The sequence below is a fragment of the Meles meles genome, chromosome 10 (genome assembly GCF_922984935.1).
Source record: "Meles meles chromosome 10, mMelMel3.1 paternal haplotype, whole genome shotgun sequence".
Lineage (NCBI taxonomy): Eukaryota > Metazoa > Chordata > Mammalia > Carnivora > Mustelidae > Meles > Meles meles.
Window position 1 is genome coordinate 56,669,778 of NC_060075.1, and position 20,327 is coordinate 56,690,104.

At 37.6% G+C, this 20,327-nt stretch overlaps 1 long non-coding RNA gene across 1 annotated transcript in view; it reads right to left on the reverse strand.

The window, feature by feature from the left end:
* LOC123951927 overlaps positions 1–20,327 on the reverse strand; it is a 359,215-nt gene that overhangs the window by 292,739 nt on the left and 46,149 nt on the right. The window contains exon 2 of the long non-coding RNA XR_006820537.1: positions 12,348–12,429. This is a non-coding gene — a long non-coding RNA (uncharacterized LOC123951927). The remainder of the gene's footprint in view (positions 1–12,347; positions 12,430–20,327) is intronic.

Genomic DNA, 20,327 nt, shown 5'->3' on the forward strand with positions numbered 1-20,327 from the left:
GTTTGACCTTTCTGGGACTTTTGGTTTGAGCCTTGCTAAAATATGCTTTTTAAATAAGTTTATAATGTTTTCTCTTTCTTTAACTGCATATAGGCATCATTCATCATCTCTTTCATGGATGCTGCAATAAAACTCAAGGAGATAAACTATCTGTCCAAAACTGAAATCAGTATCAAAAGTAAGACCAAAACTGGGCTCCAAGTTCACTACTCTCAACCATACAAACTATTTGATCAAAACAACAAATACCAACAGGTGAATACATTGTATTAGGCTATATCTAGAATAAAATTAGAGTGGCTACAAAATTGAACGTACATTTATATCTGCTTTATTGATAAAGTCACTAATTACTACATTTCAACCACACTGCAAGTTAAGTCAATGCAGGCCTGAATTTGCCAGGATTTGTGTCTGAAGCATGCCAGCAGACCCATCTAGAAAGTTGTATCTGTCTCTGTGTATGTCAAACTAGTCTGACACAGTCAACCCTATTGTATTTTTGGCATATTCTAGAGGGTATTCTCCCTACATATTTAATCTGTTCGTTCCCCATCAGCCTGATAATATATGCATATTTGTTTACAGAGTATACTAACTGCAGTTATTATATTTGGATGATGATGTACCAACACATAATGTAAAAAATGTGCTCAAATGCCAAAAAGGTAACAAGTTTGCATGGATTTGGCAATCTTTGCATACAATAGCCCTAAGTCAAGAATAAAAAAGATATCCTTTGGATAGACTTAACAATTACATACTACTTATTTTCTTCTCATTTTAAAATGTGACATAACTTTAAAAGTTAATTAATTAATTAATTAAGAAAAGAAAACTTTTGAAATCCCCTCTGTCACCTATGCACTTCACTCTAAGGGCAGAGCTATGTACATTATAGCTCTTTCTTGAAACAAAAATTCGCAAGGGCTATTCAGTATAATTAAGGAGGAAAAAAAGTAGATCAACATTAACCCAAAGAAAAACAGAAAATTCGGATAGACATCAATGATGGAGAAGGTTGCAAAATGTATTAACTAATCATTTGCACAAAAGACTTCAAATATACAAAGTTCTACCAGTGAGCTCTTTACAAATGCAAGAAACATTTAATGTTTTGTTATGAAACTCTCTTGGGCTTTCTCAGTATATAACTTCAAATAATAAATTGTTTTTTCCTTTTTAAAAAGGGTAGTCTAGATAATCATGACAACTATGGTTACTGGAGTCAGACAGACCTGTTTTTGCATGCCAGCTCTACCATGTATGAGATGTGTAACTCTGGTCAATTAATTTGACCTCTCCAAGTCACAGTCTCCTCATCAGCAAAATTAGAGTAATAGTAATAATGGATTAAATGAAATAATTCACACAAATCTCTAATAGTACCTGACACATGGTGTCAGTAGATACCAAGTACTATTCTTGCTCATAACAACACTCATAAATATAATTATTGCCTTACTGGATATTCTGAATAATTCTAAAAGATATAAAATGGAAATAAAAGATATAATTAGAAGAGAAAAAATTAAGTGACTATTCTTACTGACCATTATATAATTTATGTAACTGGAATTCCAAGAATGAACATGTCTAAGAATTATGAAAGATTAGAAAAGTGGCCAGGTATAAGAGAAATGGATAAAAATAATAGCTTTCCTTAATAAGTTAGAATAGTTATTATAAAAATATTTCATTCATAAATGCAACAAAATCTCCCCAGAAGAATAAATGGAAGAATAAATATACAATGAAGTTGGAAAGAAGAAGAAAGGGAAATTGATCTTAATATAAGGATGGAAATAAAGTTGTTTTAACAACTGACAGAAACTATTATCAGAAAATCTCAGTCTAGGAATACATACTTCCAGGCACATTTATGAGTTTAATATATGACAAAACAAATATGAAAAAATCAGTAGTGAAAGTACAGAGCACCAATACTTGTTACGAAAGCTATTTCAGAAATAATCAAGTGAGGTCTTCATCTGTTTAATGACCACAAGCCTATTAACTGCCTCTGCAGCTCAAAATACCTCCCCTTCCCTGGTAAGTAACATTCTCCTGGTTCTTTGATATGGAATCTGATCCACAGAGAATGAGCTCCTAGAAGCCAGGGTTCATCCAACATGCCCTTGTTTCGGGGCAAACTGAAGTACCATTCCAAACTAGAAAAACAGGGTCACTTTAGTAGAATTTGGGTTGGGAGTACAGAGTTAGTCTTTCTCTGGATGATTCACTGGGAGAAGGAAGTAGAGAAAACACATGAGGAAGATGAGGAAATGCAATGAGAGCACAGGACAGAGAAGAAAAACAGCAGAATCCCAATGGCATGCCCACCCTGGATCCCTGTCTCTGCCTGAAGTGTGACTGCATCCCAAACATGGGTTCTGTGAAACACCCCTGTATTAATAAGAAGCAATCTAACTTTTGAAAGCTCCAAAATTCTTGTGACTTGCATCCAAATATTCATAAATAAAACTACCTTATCTACCAAAATAAATTCCAAAAGAAATACACACTAAATTTTAGAATGAAGCGTAAGACAACCATAAAAATATTCATCCTGGGAAGGTAAAGAACATTCTAAACATAAAAATTCTACAAAAACAACAACAACAAAAACAACAACAAAAAACTCCATACTTGGTATCTCATACCTATGCAATATTACTATGATTATAATCAAATAATGAACATGGAAAATACCTGCAGCAAATATGATACAACTATACAAAAGATTTTTTAAATTTCTGATGTAAAAAGAGCTCTAAAATATGGAAAAATATACTAACATCCAAAATTAAAAGCAGGCAAATTAGAGATGAACAGACAAATCAGAGGAGAAATATAAAAGATCATTAAACACAAGATCATTAAACACATGAAAAATATTCTAGAAATGAAAAGGAATGCTTTCACACTTAAAATGCATATTAGCGCTGGTTTCTCTTCAGATCATATAAATCTTTTTCCTTTTTAAAACACATATTACTGTGTCAATACTGATATACAGAAATAAGTACTCCATGGCTTGTAGTACTGTCAGAAAGTAAATGGCTATATCCACGTGGATGGAACTGGAGGGTATTATGCCAAGTGAAATAAGCTAATCAGAGAAAGACAATTATCATATGGTTTCACTCATAGGTAGAATACAAGAAACAGTGCACAGAATCATAGGGGAAGGGAGGAAACCTGAATGTGAAGTCATCAGAAAAAAGACTCATTTTCTTTTTTTTTTTTTAAACATAAAATGTATTATTTGTTTCAGGGGTACAGGTCTTTTTTTTTTTTAATTTTTTTTTAAAGATTTTTTATTTATTTATTTGACAGAGAGAGATCGCAAGTAGACAGAGAGGCAGGCAGAGAGAGAGGGAAGCAGGCTCGCCGCTGAGCAGAGAGCCCGATGCGGGACTCGATCCCAGGACCCTGAGATCATGACCTGAGCCGAAGGCAGCGGCTTAACCCACTGAGCCACCCAGGCGCCCAGGGGTACAGGTCTTTGATTCATCAGTCTTACACAATTCACAGCACACCATAGCACATACCCTCCCCAGTGTCCGTCACCCAACCACCCCTTCCCTCCCACCCTCCTTCCCTCCAGCAACCCTCAGTTTGTTTCCTGAGATTAAAAGTCTCTTATGGTTTGTCTCCCTCTCTGGCTTCGTCTTATTTCATTTTTCCCTCTCTTCCCCTAGGATCTTTCGTCTTGTTTCTCAAATTCCTCATATCGGTGAGATCATATAGTAATTGTCTTTCTCTGATAGACTTATTTCACTTAGCATAATACCTCATTGCAAATGGCAAGATTTTTGGCATTTTTTGAAGGCTGCATAGTATTCCATTGTATATATATGTGCCACATCTTCTTTATTCACTCATCTGTTGATGGACGCCTAGGCTCTTTGCGTAGTTTGGCTATTGTGGATATTGCTGTATAAACTGGCATGCATATGCCCCTTCAAATCACTATTTTTGTATCTTTTGGATAAATACCTAAGTTCAAATACTGGGTTGCAGGATAGTTCAATTTTTACCTTTTTGAGGAACCTCCATGCTGTTTTCCAGAGTGGCTGCACCAGCTTGCATTCTCACCAACAGTGTAAGAGGTTCCCTACCTCTGCATCCTCACTAACATCTGTCATTTCCTGACTTGTTAATTTTAGCCATTGTAACTGGTGCTGTGGCCAATGTCAAAGAGGTTACTGCCTGTGTTCTCCTTGAGGATTTTGATGGATTCCTGTCTCACACTGAGATCTTTCATTCATTTTGAGTCTATTTTTGTGTGTGATGTAAGGAGATGGTCCAGTTTCATTCTTCTGCATGTGGCTATCCAATTTTCCCAAAACCATTTGTTGAAGAGACTGTCTATTTTCCACTGGACATTCTTTCTCGCTTTGTCGAAGATTAGTTGACCATAGAGTTGAGGGTCCATTTCTGGGTTCTCTGTTCTGTCCCACTGATCTCTGTGTCTGTTTTGTGCCAGTACCATGCTGTCTTGATGATGACAGCTTTAATAGAGCTGAGAGTCCAGAACTGTGAAGCCACCAGCATTGATTTTCTTTTCCAACATTCCTCTGGCTATTCAGGTTTTTTTTTCTGGTTCCATACAAATTTTAGGATTATTTGTCCCATTTCTTTGAAAAAAGTTGATGGTATTTTGATAGGGATTGCAGTAAATATGAAGATTGCTCTAGGCAGCATAAACATTTTCACAATAGTTGTTCTTCCAATCCATGACCACGGAACATTTCTCCATTTCTTTGTGTCTTCCTCAATCTCTTTCATGAGTACTTTATAGTTTTCTGAGTACAGATTCCTTGCTTCTTTGTTAGATTTATTCCTAGGTATCTTATGGTTTTAGGTGCAATGATAAATGGGATCGACTCCTTAATCTTTCATTCTTCTGTCTTGCTGTTGGTGTATAGAAAGGCAACAGATTTCTGTGCATTGATTTTATATCCTGACACTTTACTGAATTCCTATATGAGTTCTAGCAGTTTGGGGGTGCATGCTGGTTAACCTCTTTATTACCTAACCCTGAGCACCACTTGAAATATTTGAACTTTAGTATCTACATCAGCAAAGTAGAAATAATTACATCTGCTCTGCACCCCTCACATGACTATTATGAAAAACAAATAGCATAAGTCAAAGCACCTTTTATAAACTATAAATGCGGATAGCTACTAGTGCCTGGCATGCAAAAGGCACTTAACAAATGTAAATTTTCTGTCCACTTTTCTTATACCCTGTATATTCCCTCATTTGTAAAGTGTGCAATTGAATAAATATGCAGGGTGGAGAGGAGAATTGATATCCAAGAATCTTTCCCACCTTCCAGTTTGCATTTTTCCATGAAAGCCAAATCTCTTTCACAGAGCAGGGCAGTGGATTATGCGGTACAAACAGCCAAACCAGTAGCTTCACCGATTCAATGCTTACGACCTGGGGCAAGCGAGGCAGGTGTCACAGGACACAGTACTGCCCGACCTGTGTGCTGAGAGGTAGTTATGCTTACATAAAGGACCCCTGGGACTTTAGAGCCTCCAACATACCTCTGCCCAGCTTGCTCCCCTAAGAAAACTGGGAACCTTAAACACACATGGATTTCAGATGGACTCAGAGTGAGGTATAATACTACCTGCTGTACTCCCATAGGTTTCCAAATATCCAAGTTTGGCTGAATAGAAAGGGGCCAAGGAATGATAAAGTACTTGAGAAAGGCACAGGACCTTCTCAATTTAAAAACTGTGATGTTCCCTCTTTTGTCATACAGTTCGGAATATCCCTATGACTCTGTCCCACTCCTCCTCACCACCTAACCTCTGCTCCCTCCTTCTCCCGCAGCCCCTGGGGAAGCATATGCAGAGTACAAGTTCACCAGTGCCCACACTTCCCGTGCTCTGGCCTTGACCCTGTAGCAATTCTTCAAGACTCAAGCAAGAGCCTGTTTCTTTACCCAAATTACTAGAGCCTGCTTAAAACGTTGGGCAGCTGAGAATGTAGCCTGTCCCCACAGGGTAGGAATGTATTAACCACCCTATAAAAGTTATTTTTAAAATTGTATTTAAGGAACAGCAGCTGGAGAATAAAGAAAAGAAAGGCAAAGCACAATTCCTTTATACCCGGGCTGCTGTCCCTCTCACACCAATCTCCCATGGCTCTCTGTGGGAAATGCATCCATGAAAATGCTTTAAGTCTGACCTCCCAAACTGGAAACTGGAGAAACTAAAAATAAAACAAACAGGAAATGCAAAAAACCTTTTTGATCAGATTCTTGTAGTTATGTTGCTTAATTACATTAAGCAAGTTTGACAACAGGCTTAGAATTCTTTCTTTGGATTTGGAGGGAATTACCAAAAAATTAAAGGGATATTAGAATACCACCATATATAATGAGCTCAGTGCCATTTGGGAATTGTTTCCTATCAACAAACTGTAGATGTTAATATGGAAGATTTTCCAGGAACTCCTATCCTATGGATAAGAGAGTAACCACTTGAGTAAAACAAAAAAGAAATTTAGCAAACTACGAAGTCATGAAATAAGTGAATATTAATGCAGTCTGTTTCATTAATCTCTAAATTGTGAGGGAAAATAATTCTACCTTTCACTGCTTTTTTACTAACACTGTATTTGCAATATATGATTGCTGTATTTGTTTCTAAGAAAACAATGCACTGCCAGTTTGGAATTCACCTCAATTCGACAAGATTTATTGAAAGCACCTACTATGTGTGAAAAGCAGTTCCCACGTCAAGGAATTTACACAATTATAGGAAGAAAACATTTGCATGCACATAGGAAAATAAATACACAAGATGCAAAGTGGTATGAGCTGGGAAAGGGGAAAACACCACATCCAATCAAGGGATTTCGGGGAAGGTCTACTGGAGATCACCTTGAGGAATGGGTAGAATTCTGACAGAATAGGAGAAAACAGTATAAGCAAGGGCAACAGTGGGAAGGGAGTGTGCAAGTCCAGAAAAAAAAAAATAAGTCATCTCTCAGCAGCATGAGAAAGTGAGTCAAGATTTCAAAGGAAAATTTTTCAAAGGAAGGAAGGAATGGAGGGAGGGAGGGATGAGAAGAGGAAAGAAAGAAAGAGAGAGAGAAAGAAAGAGAGAAAGAAAAGGAAAAAAAAAGAAAAGAGAAACAAACAAACTGATATAAGAGTGGCACTGGTCTAACAGAATAGAAGAGGATAGAAAATAAGAAATTCTATTAGGATTATTGTATATGGTTATCATTCATCTTTAAGATTTCAGTTTCAGTAGAGGGTTTAGAGGGGAAAGCTAGATTATAAATTGAAAACAATAAACCTGTGAGGTCCTAGAGCAACAATTTAGTGTGTTCCTACCTCATGTCAGTGTATGAAGCAAAGAATTAAGAAAAAATAGTTTAATGTACATGAGTGTTAAGGTTAAATGAGTTTTATTTCATTTATTTAGGTAATTTATTTTTATGGAATAGATAACATGAAAGCAAAAAGAAACCAGAAAGAAAGAAGAGGTATAGGATGACAGCAAAATAAAAGTCATGTCTTAGTGGTGGCAAACTGAATCTAGAGGATTGTTAGTCTTGATTGACAAGGAGATACATCTCGTCTTGAGTCAAAAGTGTTGCAGTTGGCGGAGATACACAAATTTCTTGTGAGGGAGAGGACAATAGCTAAGAAAGGTCATGCCAGAAAGTACCCATCTCCTGAGCAGGGTTCCGTGAGTGATTCCTATTAATGCTTGACAGCCTGGAAGTAGGAGAGTTACCAATAGTGAAGGATCCCCAAGTACTACAGAAAGCCCTGTGAAAATGACTGATCATGGGGCCAACAAAGCACAGGGAGACAGAACAAGGGTAAAAGACCAAGAGGATTTTGAATCCACAGAGTGAAGCCTTAAAAGATCTGTGATTAGAGGGAACAAATGTAGAAGGCAAAACACTGAGATTAAGATGATTTAGAGTTCAAAGAGAGTTTTGGTTGGGCCCTCCCTTGCTGGAAGGGTCAGAGTGTTAACACAATGGGAAGGTCTACAGTGGATGGTGACATTCTTCTCATCTGAGGCTTCAGGGATAAGCTAACTAACACCAAGGGATTAGAGAGAAGGCCAACTAATGAACTGGGGCTAAGAGATGGCCCAAACTTGGGTACCAAAATCAAATACTGAATGCAGAGGAGTAAGCCAGCATTCAGAGAGCCAATGAAGTAAGACCCTAGAGGGTAAGAAGCATTCCTGAGGACATTCTTGGAGGAAGAATCAGTTACAGCACAACAGGAACAGAGGCCCACCAAAGAGGCAAAGTAGACTCAACAAAAACTTTGCTGTGCTCTAAAGAGGCTGAAGCAGAATGAAGGGAAAGGGTTTAAGTAGGCAAAAGCTGTAAGATCAGAATGCTAGAAAGCTCACTGATACAGGCCTTATGACATCTCCAAAGATGCTAACAGAGGTATAGTGGAGAGACTATTTTAGCAGACTTAACAAAAAAATAGATGCGAAAGAGCAAGGTCCCAGGGTGCCTGGCTGCCTCAGTCAGAGTAATATGTGACTCCTGATCTCCGGTTCATGAGTTCAAGCCCCACACTGGGCATGGAGCCCACTTAGTAAATAAATAAATTTAAAATTAAAATGATAAAAGTAGTGCCAATAAATATTCTTATTTTTAAAAAAAAAAAGAGCTAGCTTGTGAATTTGAAAAAAGAAATGAAAAAGAATGGTCACAGTAGAATAAAAATTATTTAGGTATCTCTATTTATAACGGTATTATATAATTATATACTATATAATGTATTTTACATAACAATGTTTCTCTATAGTTACTCACATATCTATAAAATAATTAAGAAATAACGTTACTGTGAATTGCATAAATGAGGAGTGCCTGGGTGGCTCAATCAGTCCAGCATTCTACAGCTTAGATCATGATCTCAATGGTAAGAGATGAGCTCCATACTGGGCATGGAGTCTGCTTAAGATTCTCTCCCTCCCCCTCTGCCTCTCCTCACCCATCCTCCCTTTCTAAATAAATAAATAAGTAAATGTAGACGTATTTGAGGATGCTGAGAGAAAATAAAATGCTGTCATTCCAAGGAAAACAGTAATTTCAAACAAAATTTTGAAATGTGACTGAATTATTTTGATTAAAACATATAAAGCAATTATTCACATTTTCTGGGAACTAAAAAATGATTGCTTTTATTGATTTTTTTTTTAAAGAAAATAATTTGTTTTCCTAAAGGCAAAATATCCATATAATATAGGCTGGAATGATTTTCAAAAATTGACAAATTGAAAATTTGAAAAAATTGTTTTACATTTGATAAATTGTACAAGGTAAAATGTGGGTTATACATTCAAAAATTAAACTGTAGGGCACCTGGGTGGCTCAGTGGGTTAAGCCTCTGCCTTCGGCTCAGGTCATGATCTCAGGGTCCTAGGATCGGGTCCCACATCAGGCTCTCTACTCAGCAGGGAGCCTGTTTCCCCCTCTCTCTCTGCCTACCTCTCTGCCTACTTGTGATCTCTTTCTTTGTGTCAAATAAATAAATAAAATCTTTAAAAAAATTAAACTGTAATTATCAAAGTGTTTCAGATAATAATACTTGAAACATTTGCATATAATAACTCATCTCATCTCCATTGTGGTTAATGTTGAAGTGCTTACACTATTTTGTAGCTGTTTCTCTTCCCTAGAAAAGCAGCCACAGAAGTACAAACGACATCCTATGGGCATGTTGCACTATTCTCCAAGACTTAATGAGTTTTTATAGTTACTGAATAAAACACATACTTCTACATATTTACTAAGTGCTGCTGATTATATACTAGAAGTACCTTCCATCTTTCTGTTAAGAATAGGCTGAATTGAATTTTTTGAATTATTTTAAACTCTGATGTTCAGATATTATCAATAGAAACGTTACAAACTGTCAATAGAACGTGTGCATTGGAATTAGAAGAATAGAACTAATGAGGGTAAAAACATATGTCCAGTTTATTAAGTAGAGTCTGGAAATAACACACATTCTGATAGGCTCCAATAATTATCAAACATCAAATTTACACCAGATAGGTAGACTGGTAAGCCAGTGGGTCCAGAAGATAAGAGAGACCACAAGAACAGTACTACAAAACAAAGTCAGTGAGTTATAATCCAATGACAGTGATTATTTCCTTCTTGATCTGCTCTATCTTATTGTAATAAGGTAGTGAAATAGCCACAACAATGACAGAATACATAAATAAAACCTGCCTCAGTGTTGGACACATTTCCAAGTGATATGAAGATCTTCATCAGAACCAAAAGAATTCTAATACCTAATCATTGAGGCATCTTTTCATCCCTCTTTCAGCTTGACATCTGACATTAGCAATCACTCCCTCATGATGAAATACTCTTGGCTTTATTCTTTTTTGCATTTTTTCACACAAGTCTGACTCCTTTTCCAAGTCTTCTTTCCCTGGTTTTTCTACTTTCAACTCCAATTATAACTCCTATATCTTGTTCACAGTTTCTCCTTTTATTCATTCAACACATATTTATTAAGCTCCCATTGTGTGCCCGAAAGTGGTCAAGACAACAGATATAATCAAAACATATTTAATCTTTGTTATCATGGTCTTGACAGTCTAATTGGAGGGGGAATGAGAATGAGAATGTGCATTAACAAATACACAGATAACTCATACTAAATTAATGTAGTATATTGAGACGTGCTCCACCACCACAACTGCCAATATATATATATATATATAATATATGCCCAAGTCTTAATCCTACGAATATGACCTCATTTGGGAAAAGGGTCTTTGCAGATATAATTAAGGATCTAAAGATCGGGTCATCACAGATTGGGGGTGGGGGAAACCTCAATTAAATCATAAGTATCTTTACAAGAAGAGTTTATATAATGTAGTAAGTATGCATTGACCTGTCTTAACGGTGACATGATGGAAACAGAGATACTCTTCACAACTCCATCAGTGTTAATTATAATAAAAGAAAGTTCTTTGTTCAGCAAATAGCAATATGTGAGGGCCATTATTATAAGGTGTGACAGAGTCTGATGCTGTTCTGACGTAGCTCAATAGGTTGTTTAGGAGAAAAGAAAGTTAAAACATAACATTTCATGACATGGCTATTAAAAATGTAGATACCTACATACTAGCCACACTTTCGGGTCATTTTAGCACTTTTGCCACAGAGGTAATATCTGTGAAAGAGATGTATTAGAAAATCTCATGCTCTCTCCTTTGAAAAGAGAATAAAAGGGACAAAATTCCCCACACACCTTGTTTTTCCCCATATTTACTAAATGCTATTGTGGCAGGGCAATCAAGATCACTACAGGATCATTCGAAAGTAATTAATGCCATTGTGAGAAAAGGATGAATGTCTTACAGTCTGTGCCTTGGCCTGGTTAGGAACACATCCAGATATGGAAAAAATAGCAGTCATTATTTCTAGGAGTAACCATCTTTAAAACTATACCATAGGTTCTGGTAAATTTATGGTATAGCTAGATTTGCAGTCCCCATTTCTTTATAATTGATCAAAAACAGCAAGAGATTGTTTTTTTTTTAAAAATCATCTCAGTCAAAGTGAAATGAAAATTATATTGGTGATATGGATAATTTGCCCACAAATTTGTGGCCACATTTTAGGCACTCTATTGTTTTTAAAATGAATGGGAGAAAATGACTATTTGAAAAAGAGAGAACCATCACCACACAATCTCACCAGTGGATCTAAAGTCCACCAGCACAGAGTCAAAAAAATTGGAACTTCTTTCAGTTCAAGGGCTCTACTTTATATCTTAGGACTCCAATAATTCAGTTTTGTTTTACTCGCAATCTCATATGTTATTTTTTAAATTGCTGAAATTAAAAATAGTGGAAAGCTGATGGAAACTCTTTGTGGATAAAACATGTATTTTTATTAAACTACTTTATTCCTGGCAACTGTCTCGTGGTATGGTGGCGGTAGCATTCCTTAAATGCCAACATTCTGCTGGTACTGAACATTGGCACTTTTTATAAATAACTAAGAACTCTAAAGCTAATCCATGTGAAATTCCCACCTCGTGGCTGGTAGATTGCACAATATCAGGGCAGCTAATTAGAATGCTAGAACCTCGTAATGAATATGCTGATTTAGAGGTAGATTATCAAGGTACATGCCTAATCAAAGTTTAGTGGAGAAATCTGTTTAAATATACAATCAACAGTATCTTAGTTTCTCAGTGTCTTCGGGTTTAGTTAGTTAGTTAGCTTGCTAGCTAGTGACTTAAATTAGTCTCCTTCGTGAATATCCTCATCTTTCCAATTTCTCTCCTTTCTTACCTTTCTTCATGATGTGACTGGGAATCAAGAAGGTATACGTGACTCTGCAGCACCAGCCTCCTCAACAGCTCCCTTTTCTCCCCTGCAAGCAACCAGAAATTTGTAGATCTTTCACATGGTATGAACAGATTATGACCAGGAGTGTAGTTTTTGGTTCATCCATCTAGTCAGCCTTTTCTTCCAATTGTAGGCAAGTCTTGAGCAGAAAGCTACGTTTCTGCTAGAGTCTGAAGCTTTTCTGGATAATCCCAAATGAGCAGACCCCTGATGCCAATGCGTAGCCTCTAATCATACCTACATGTTTGCCCACCCCCTTCAATGCTTAACCCCAGTACAAGAACTTTTGCATCTGATTTCCTCTCCCAAATTCCCATCTGTTCTGTTCTATGACATTTAGCATCCTGGATGTGTTGATATTTTATTCAAAATAAAGAATTTTGAAAATTCTTTAACTCTCTTAATAGTATATTGTCCTACAGACACACACACACACACAAAAAAAAAAAGCACCAGTACTGTCCCTCACCATCCCGTCAGTCAAGGTAACATGCATCTAAAAATATAACCAATTGAATCCCCAATAAACAGAGAGATACTGTTTGTACAACATACTTTCTCAATACTGAGAATCCTCCCAAATTCAAAGAGAAGAAAAGCCTTGAAAATATTCTTCCAGAGATGACCTATCACTTCTGGGGGTAGAAACATGATGAGTGGCTCTAGAATGTCATAGCACATCCCTTAAAACTGTTTCAAGGGAAACACGACATAATAATGACCAAGAGTTGATGATGATCATAGTTAATGACAAGACAAAGATAAAAGACAACGTGCACAGTTCCTGCAGAAACTCACTTTCCCTAGTAACATATGTGGAGCCTGTTACTAAGGCTGATTCTATGGCCACAGCCTAGAACCACTTGATCAGAATATTTTATTTATTTATTTTATTTTATTTATTCATTCAAGAGAGACAGAGGTAGTCACAGAGATAGCAAAAGAGGGAGAGAGCATGAGTGGGGAGGAGAAAAAGAAGCAGGCTTCCCGCTGAGCAGGGAGCTCAATGTAGGGCTCAATCCCAGGACCCTGGGATCATGACCTGAGCAGAAGGCAGATGATTAAGCAACTAAGCCACCCAGGTGCCCCTGGATCAGAACATTCTAGAATGGAAGCTGGTATTATCCATTTTAACAAGTTTCAGGAATGATTCTAATATACATCTATTAGTATCTCATGAAGGGTTAGAGACATTCTCCCTTCCCTGGAAGATTTATGAAGCCTGAACTCACTCCACTGGACCTATACTGATCCAATTTTTGGTAGCTTGCTTGTCAGAGATAGAGAAAAGGGATACATATTTTGGATTCTAAATAATGATACAAATAACATTACATTGCAAAACTTGGGGCGCCTGGGTGGCTCAGTGGGTTAACACCTCTGCCTTCGGCTCAGGTCACGATCCCAGGGTGCTGGGATCGAGCCCCACATCGGGCTCTCTGCTCCACAGGGAGCCTGCTTCCTCCTCTCTCTCTCTCTGCCTGCCTCTCTGCCTACTTGTGATCTCACTCTGTCAAATAAATAAAAACAAAAACAAAACAAAACAAAAATTGCAAAACTTACTATATTAGGTCCCAAAATCTCTGCTTTATTATTATCCTTTGCCATGTAGCAAATCTCAATCACTAATGAGTAATCACTTATTGAATTATATTTCATTAAACATGAAGACTCTCCTTGAAGCTATTGATAATTTAAGTCTTTATGAATGCACAGTTTATCAAATTCATATAATGACTGAGTGGCAAAAGTATTTGCTTTCATGTTAACAGGCAACAGAAGGCTTCAGCAACTTTACCTTAATATTTTAAGGTAATTTCAACTATTGGGTTTTTCTTTTTTTTTTTTTTTTTTTAGTTTTTATCTTTGAGGTGTAAGGAACAATGTTATATTAGTTTCAGGTGCACAACATAGTGATTTGACAATCTATACAATATGCAAGCACACCATGATGAGTGTAGTTATCATTCGTCACCATACAATTATACTGCAGTATTAGTGACCATATTCTCTATGCTATATTTTTCTAAAAGTTTATCTTAATTTTTGATGCATCTGCCCACACTCACACACACAACTCACCTATACACTTCTTATCCCTATTCTTCAGGCTAATTCTAACATCTTTTTTAGTATCCTAAAATCCAGTTTAATTATTTACTTTTGTTAATTTATTTACTTTTGCTTTAATTATTTACTTTTATTTATTTTACTTTTGAAAAGCCACGTATCAGCATATCTCCCCAGAATTTAGTTTTAAGTTTATGTGCTGTTAGAAAGAAATATTTATCCCTCACTATTCAAATTTCCCTAAGATAAGATTTCCACGGAACATTTCCAGTCTCTCTCTATCCTCTAGGAGAGAAGCAGAGGATGGAAAGATGTACATGACTGAGAAGATGTGGAACAAGAAATTGACCAGGAGCAACTCAGCCTCCTCACCTTACTTCCTTTTGAAAACCTCCCTGTCTACAATGAGTAGGCATTCTGGTTTGCTCTTCCAAGCTACACATTTTACAAGACAAGAATTCCCATGGAGGAAAGTCTGTGGCTGTTTACCGCTGTCTATAACTTAGTGGGTAAGCCTAATTCTGAAGATCAAGGATAGGTATTTCATCATTGCCACATCCTGCAACGTATCATTTATCTGCATTAAGTTCAAATTGTGATATCCATCTGTCTAAATGGTTTGTGTCTATCTCTAAATTGGCTTTAAACTAAGAAGGAAAACAAAAGTAACATTTATTGTATTCGTTCAAACCCCAAACCTATTATACAATTTAAGTAAATATATATCTAATTTGTAGCATACAGATACTCTTCTTGGCTTTTCTTCCTATTCCTCTTTATCAACCTTCTAAGTAGACTCCACATTTACATTTAAGAAAAGCTATTCAGGGGGCACCTGGGTGGCTCAGTGGGTTAAAGCCTCTGCCTTCGGCTCGGGTCATGGTCCCAGGGTCCTGGGATCGAGCCCCACATCGGACTCTCTGCTCTGAGGGAGCCTGCTTCCTCCTCTCTCTCTCTCTGCCTGCCTCTCTGCCTAGTTGTGATTTCTCTCTGTCAAATAAATAAAATATTAAAAAAAAAAAAAAGAAAAGCTATTCAGGAGTCTGCAAATAGTAGCTAAAATATTCCAGAGTAAAAGCCACATAATAAATTGGAAGGTTAAATGAGGCAGCAACATGACATCTTTTTTTTTTTAATCTTAGTCTAGGATTATTAGTAATATCATTAGGGGAGAATTTCCATTCCCCAGTTCTTTTGTTTCTCTGTGAAGAAGATTCTATTAGAGTAAAACACTTTCCTCTGTCTGAAGGATGAAGTTATGAGGGAAAACCCAAGAATACATCACCCAGCCCTTCTGAATCCTGTCCAATGTTCCTTGGTAAGGAGTATTTGGTGTGGTGGCCTGTGTCTTTCCACAATCTCTTATGCATGTGCCAAGGTAATTGTGCTGAAGATTCGGTACAGTGATATGAAGCCCGTTATTTCCACCAACCCGAGCTATATTCTCCATAGTTTTGTCCGGAATTCAGGACGCATTTTAATCTCCAGTTTTCCCAACTCCTGTGCGTACTGGTTGTTTTCAAGTCAGTTGGGGAAGAAAGGGGAGTGTTATTTATTAGGTGTCCCCAGGCATCAACAATAATATACTTTGCATTTAAGCAGGTATTTATTTTTTTCATTCCTATAGTGTCAGCACCTAAAATAGTGCTTATTGCACATTAGGCACTCAATAAATATTTGCTGGATTTGTTGAAAGAATTGGAATTTTATCATTTTCATACCTAAGGCAGTGACAGTGATATATGCCTTCAGTTTTTCAAGGAAAGAACTCAGAAAATATGAGGAACAGTTGTTCTTCTGGAAACATGTATATACCCTTTGAGACTAAAAGCTTTTTAATTATTTACATTAACCATGGCCTTCGTGGAAATTAGAACCCTCTCCTTATTTCTGAATTCTGTTCCTTTCCATTGGTTTGTCTTACCCTCCTCGCCTGCTGTAACCTGACTTCCTCTGCCTTCCGGTCTACATGTCAGAAAAGGTTTGGTTTCCCTCTATTCAACAGACCAAAGAGGGCTGGCTGGAATCTGTTAATTCTTTTTTTTTTTTTTTTAAGATTTTATTTATTTACCTGACAGAAAGAGAGATCACAAGTAGGCAGAGGGAGAGAGAAGGGGAAGCAGGCTCCCTGCCGAGCAGAGAGCCAGATGTGGGGCTCGATCCCAGGACCCCGGGATCACGACCTGAGCTGAAGGCAGAGGCTTTAACCCACCGAGCCACCCAGGTGCCCTGGAATCTGTTAATTCTAATTCCAAATACCCCAAATGAACATTTAGTTGGCCCTGGTTAGACCACTTACCCACCCTAATCAGCTGTGTGAGTATGGGGTCGAGGGAAAGGAAAGAAATAAAGAAAAGTTATGTTATATGGCTTTAGACATAGGGTGTCATGCCTCACAGGAAGAGGAAAAATATATGTATATATTTGTAGTTTGCCACCCAGCAATATCATATCCATAATACGTTTAGATCAGTAGAGATAAAAAACCACGGATATCAAGAAAGATTATCCTACTTAGGAAGACATGTAAAACATATCTAAATGCCAGCCAAATATTATCTGGCTATTAAAGTGATAAGTGATTTTAATTTCTTTTTATTTTTCTATTTTTTCTGTTTTTATCATTTCTATTTATTTTTATATTTTTAAATTTTTATCATAAAAATGAATTACTTTTATAATAATGGCAAATACAAGGGCACCTGGGTGGCTCAGTGGGTTAAGCCTCTGCCTTCAGCTCGGTTCATGATCTCAGGATCCTGGGATTGAGCCCCACATCAGGCTCCCTGCTCAGCGGGAAGCCTGCTTTCCCCCTCTCTCTGCCCGCCTCTCTGCCTACTTGTGATCCCTCTCTCTGTCAAATAAATAAATAATTAAAAAAAAAAAAAGAATGGCAAATATATTAAGACAAATATGTCAAATAAAACTAAATAATACATTACCAAAGATTACTAAATAATAAATTAACCTTCATTTATTGTTTCATCCATAGATGTTCTGAAAATGTGCATGCAAATTTTAAACTAAATCAACTTAAAATTTAAGACAGTATTTGCAAAGTATGTGCACATTCAGTAAAATATTAAATTTACGGTACAAAAAGGATTGATATATATTATAGAATTAGAATATTAATCTGTTAACATTCACTTTGCTATCCTGAAGTAATAAGACAACCTTTAATTACTGAGAATAATTACTAAAGCATGATGAAAAAGAAATTTAATAAGGCATTTTACAGATATAAGTGCCAAATATTTTTCTAGGATTGTAATAATTACTGTGACTAAAAAATTAATGTGATAATCATTTTAGGCTTATTTTTATCTCCATTTTTTAAACAAAACATATTTTATTCTCCTTAAAATCATAGAAAGTGTCTTAAAAGACAGTAAATAGGCAGTAAATATAGACTGTTATATGGAAAATATGTACATGGCACTGAAGCTAGTTTTGTGCATTTTTTAATGAATTTCCATTAAAGCTGAATTAATTATTCTACAACTGAATACTATTAGTACACAGACTGAGGCCAGAAGTCAGCTAAAATAAGACTGATTCAAAAAATGGGAAACTAGGTAGGATCTCTAGCTCCAGATTATTTCAGTTGTTTAAAATTAATTTCATAATCTTTATTCATTGATTTCAAAAACATAAGATGTTACTTCATATATCCATACCAACAAATTGCAACCTCATATTTCTTGATCGATAGATCATAATTGAATTGCATTCAATAAATTTGCCATTTTTTTAAAGATTTTATTTATTTATTTGACACAGAGAGAGAGAGATCACAAGAAGGCAGAGAGGCAGGCAGAGATAGAGGGGGAAGCAGGCTCCCTGCTGAGCAGAGAGCCCGATGTGGGGCTTGATCCCAGGACCCTAGGATCATGACCTGAGCTGAAGGCAGAGGCTTTGACCCACTGAGCCACCCAGGCACCCCTGAATTTCCCATTTTTTAAAATGTTTTATTTATTTATTTATTTGACAGAGAGAGAGACACAGCGAGAGAGGGAACACAAACAGGGAGCAGGAGACAATGAAGCAGGCTTCCCGCCAAGCAGGGAGCCCGATGCAGGACTAGATCCCCAGACTCTGGGATCATGACCTGAGCCAAAGGCAGATGCTTAAGGACTGAGCCATCCAGGTGCCCCTGAATCTGCCATTTTGATACTCTTGTAATTACTGTGGTTTCCCTCTTGACAAAATGGAGATTCTTGGTTGTCCATGTAACTCTTGTGATTCCTCTTGGTTGTCCGTGTAACTCTAACTGTAAATCACCCCTAAAGCCGGTGTTTGCACCCAGAATGCCTATGCCACGTAGGTTTGATAAGGCTCCCACTCTACAGGGAAGGATTACATTTTGCCAGGTATAACTTGCATCCACAAGTAAAGACTTGCACAATTAGTCTTGAAGTTAGCAGGGATCACCCCTATGTTGAACAGTTTTTAGATCATCTAAGTGCTGTGAATGTCTCAGAAAAGCAGTCCAGGGGGCGCCTGGTTGGCTCAGTCAGTTAAGGACTGATTTTTTTATTTCACCTCAGGTCTTGATCTCACCGCTGTGGGATGGAGCCCTGAGTTGGGCTCCGTGCTCAGTGTGGAGTCTGCTTGAGATTCTCTCTCTCCCTCTGCCTCTGCTTCTGCCCTTGCTCATTATCTCTCTCAAAATAAATAAAATCTTAAAAAAAGAAAAGACAGAAAAAAGAAAGGAAAGAAAAGCATTTCAGTTGTTTTTACTAAAGTCTGTAGGACAGCTGGAGTTAGCGGTAGTAAAGACAATAGTCAGAAGAAAGGCAGGCAAGAGGAAACAACCCTTAAAAGGAAAAAGACCCCATCCTGTTATTCTAGGTTTACTCAATGCCTCAGCTCTAAGTCTTCTTGCTGGGAATACTTACAACTTGTACCTGACGGAAAGGAAAGGAAGGCAATGGCCTTGGTTGTCCCTATCCAGGCCCCTGAGGCCAGGTCAACAACCAGGAGCATATTTAAACAAAGACCTTGATCTGGTGGTCTGCTGCTGGCCTGCACGCCTTACTGCAGTGGCAGCCCCAGCCTTCCTGGTCCCGAACACTAGGAAGCACCACCCTGGAAGAAGCCCTCCACGCTTTCCCACATGAACAACTACCTGATAGGTAGACAAAACCCCGAATGGGTGACAGGCACATGTTTTAATCAGATTAAAACAGACCACACCAAAGAGCCCATAAAAACCCCTAGATTTAAAGCACCAAATCGGCAACCCTCTAGGTCCATTCCCTCTCTGGGAGTGTTGTACTACTGCTCAATAAACTTTGTTTGGCTGCCCACCACTCTGTCTGGTCTACCTCTTCATCCTTTGAGGCAGCATGACGAAGAATTGTGGGCACCAAAGGAAAAGAAATCCTGCGACAGGCCGAAGAAGGCAGGCGGGCGCTGACCACACACCTCCCAGGATGGGGAAACACACAGAGAACAGAGGGTATTCCCCACTCAGTCCTTCACAGTGTGTACCTTCATGTTCAAACAGAGCCTTCCCAAGAAATGGAACAGAGCTTGGACCTGGGTGAAATCATGTATGTTCACTCTGCAGTATGACACGGTTCTATCTGTTATGCCTGGGCTATGTTGCCAGTTTTCCTTCAAATTAGAAACCAAAGTAAAATTATGAACTTATCTAATGGAAAGACATATTCAGTTGTGTTTTTCAAACTCTACTGCAACCATTTTTTTTTTTCATGTTCTATTCTGTCTTTTCCCCCCAGGAGACTTTTTCTTCTGATGCTAGAGAGCAGGGGCAAGGAGTGCGGTGGTCCTTACACCTTTACACCTCATTAGTTGAGGGACCGCTACCCAGAAGTGCCAAAAGAT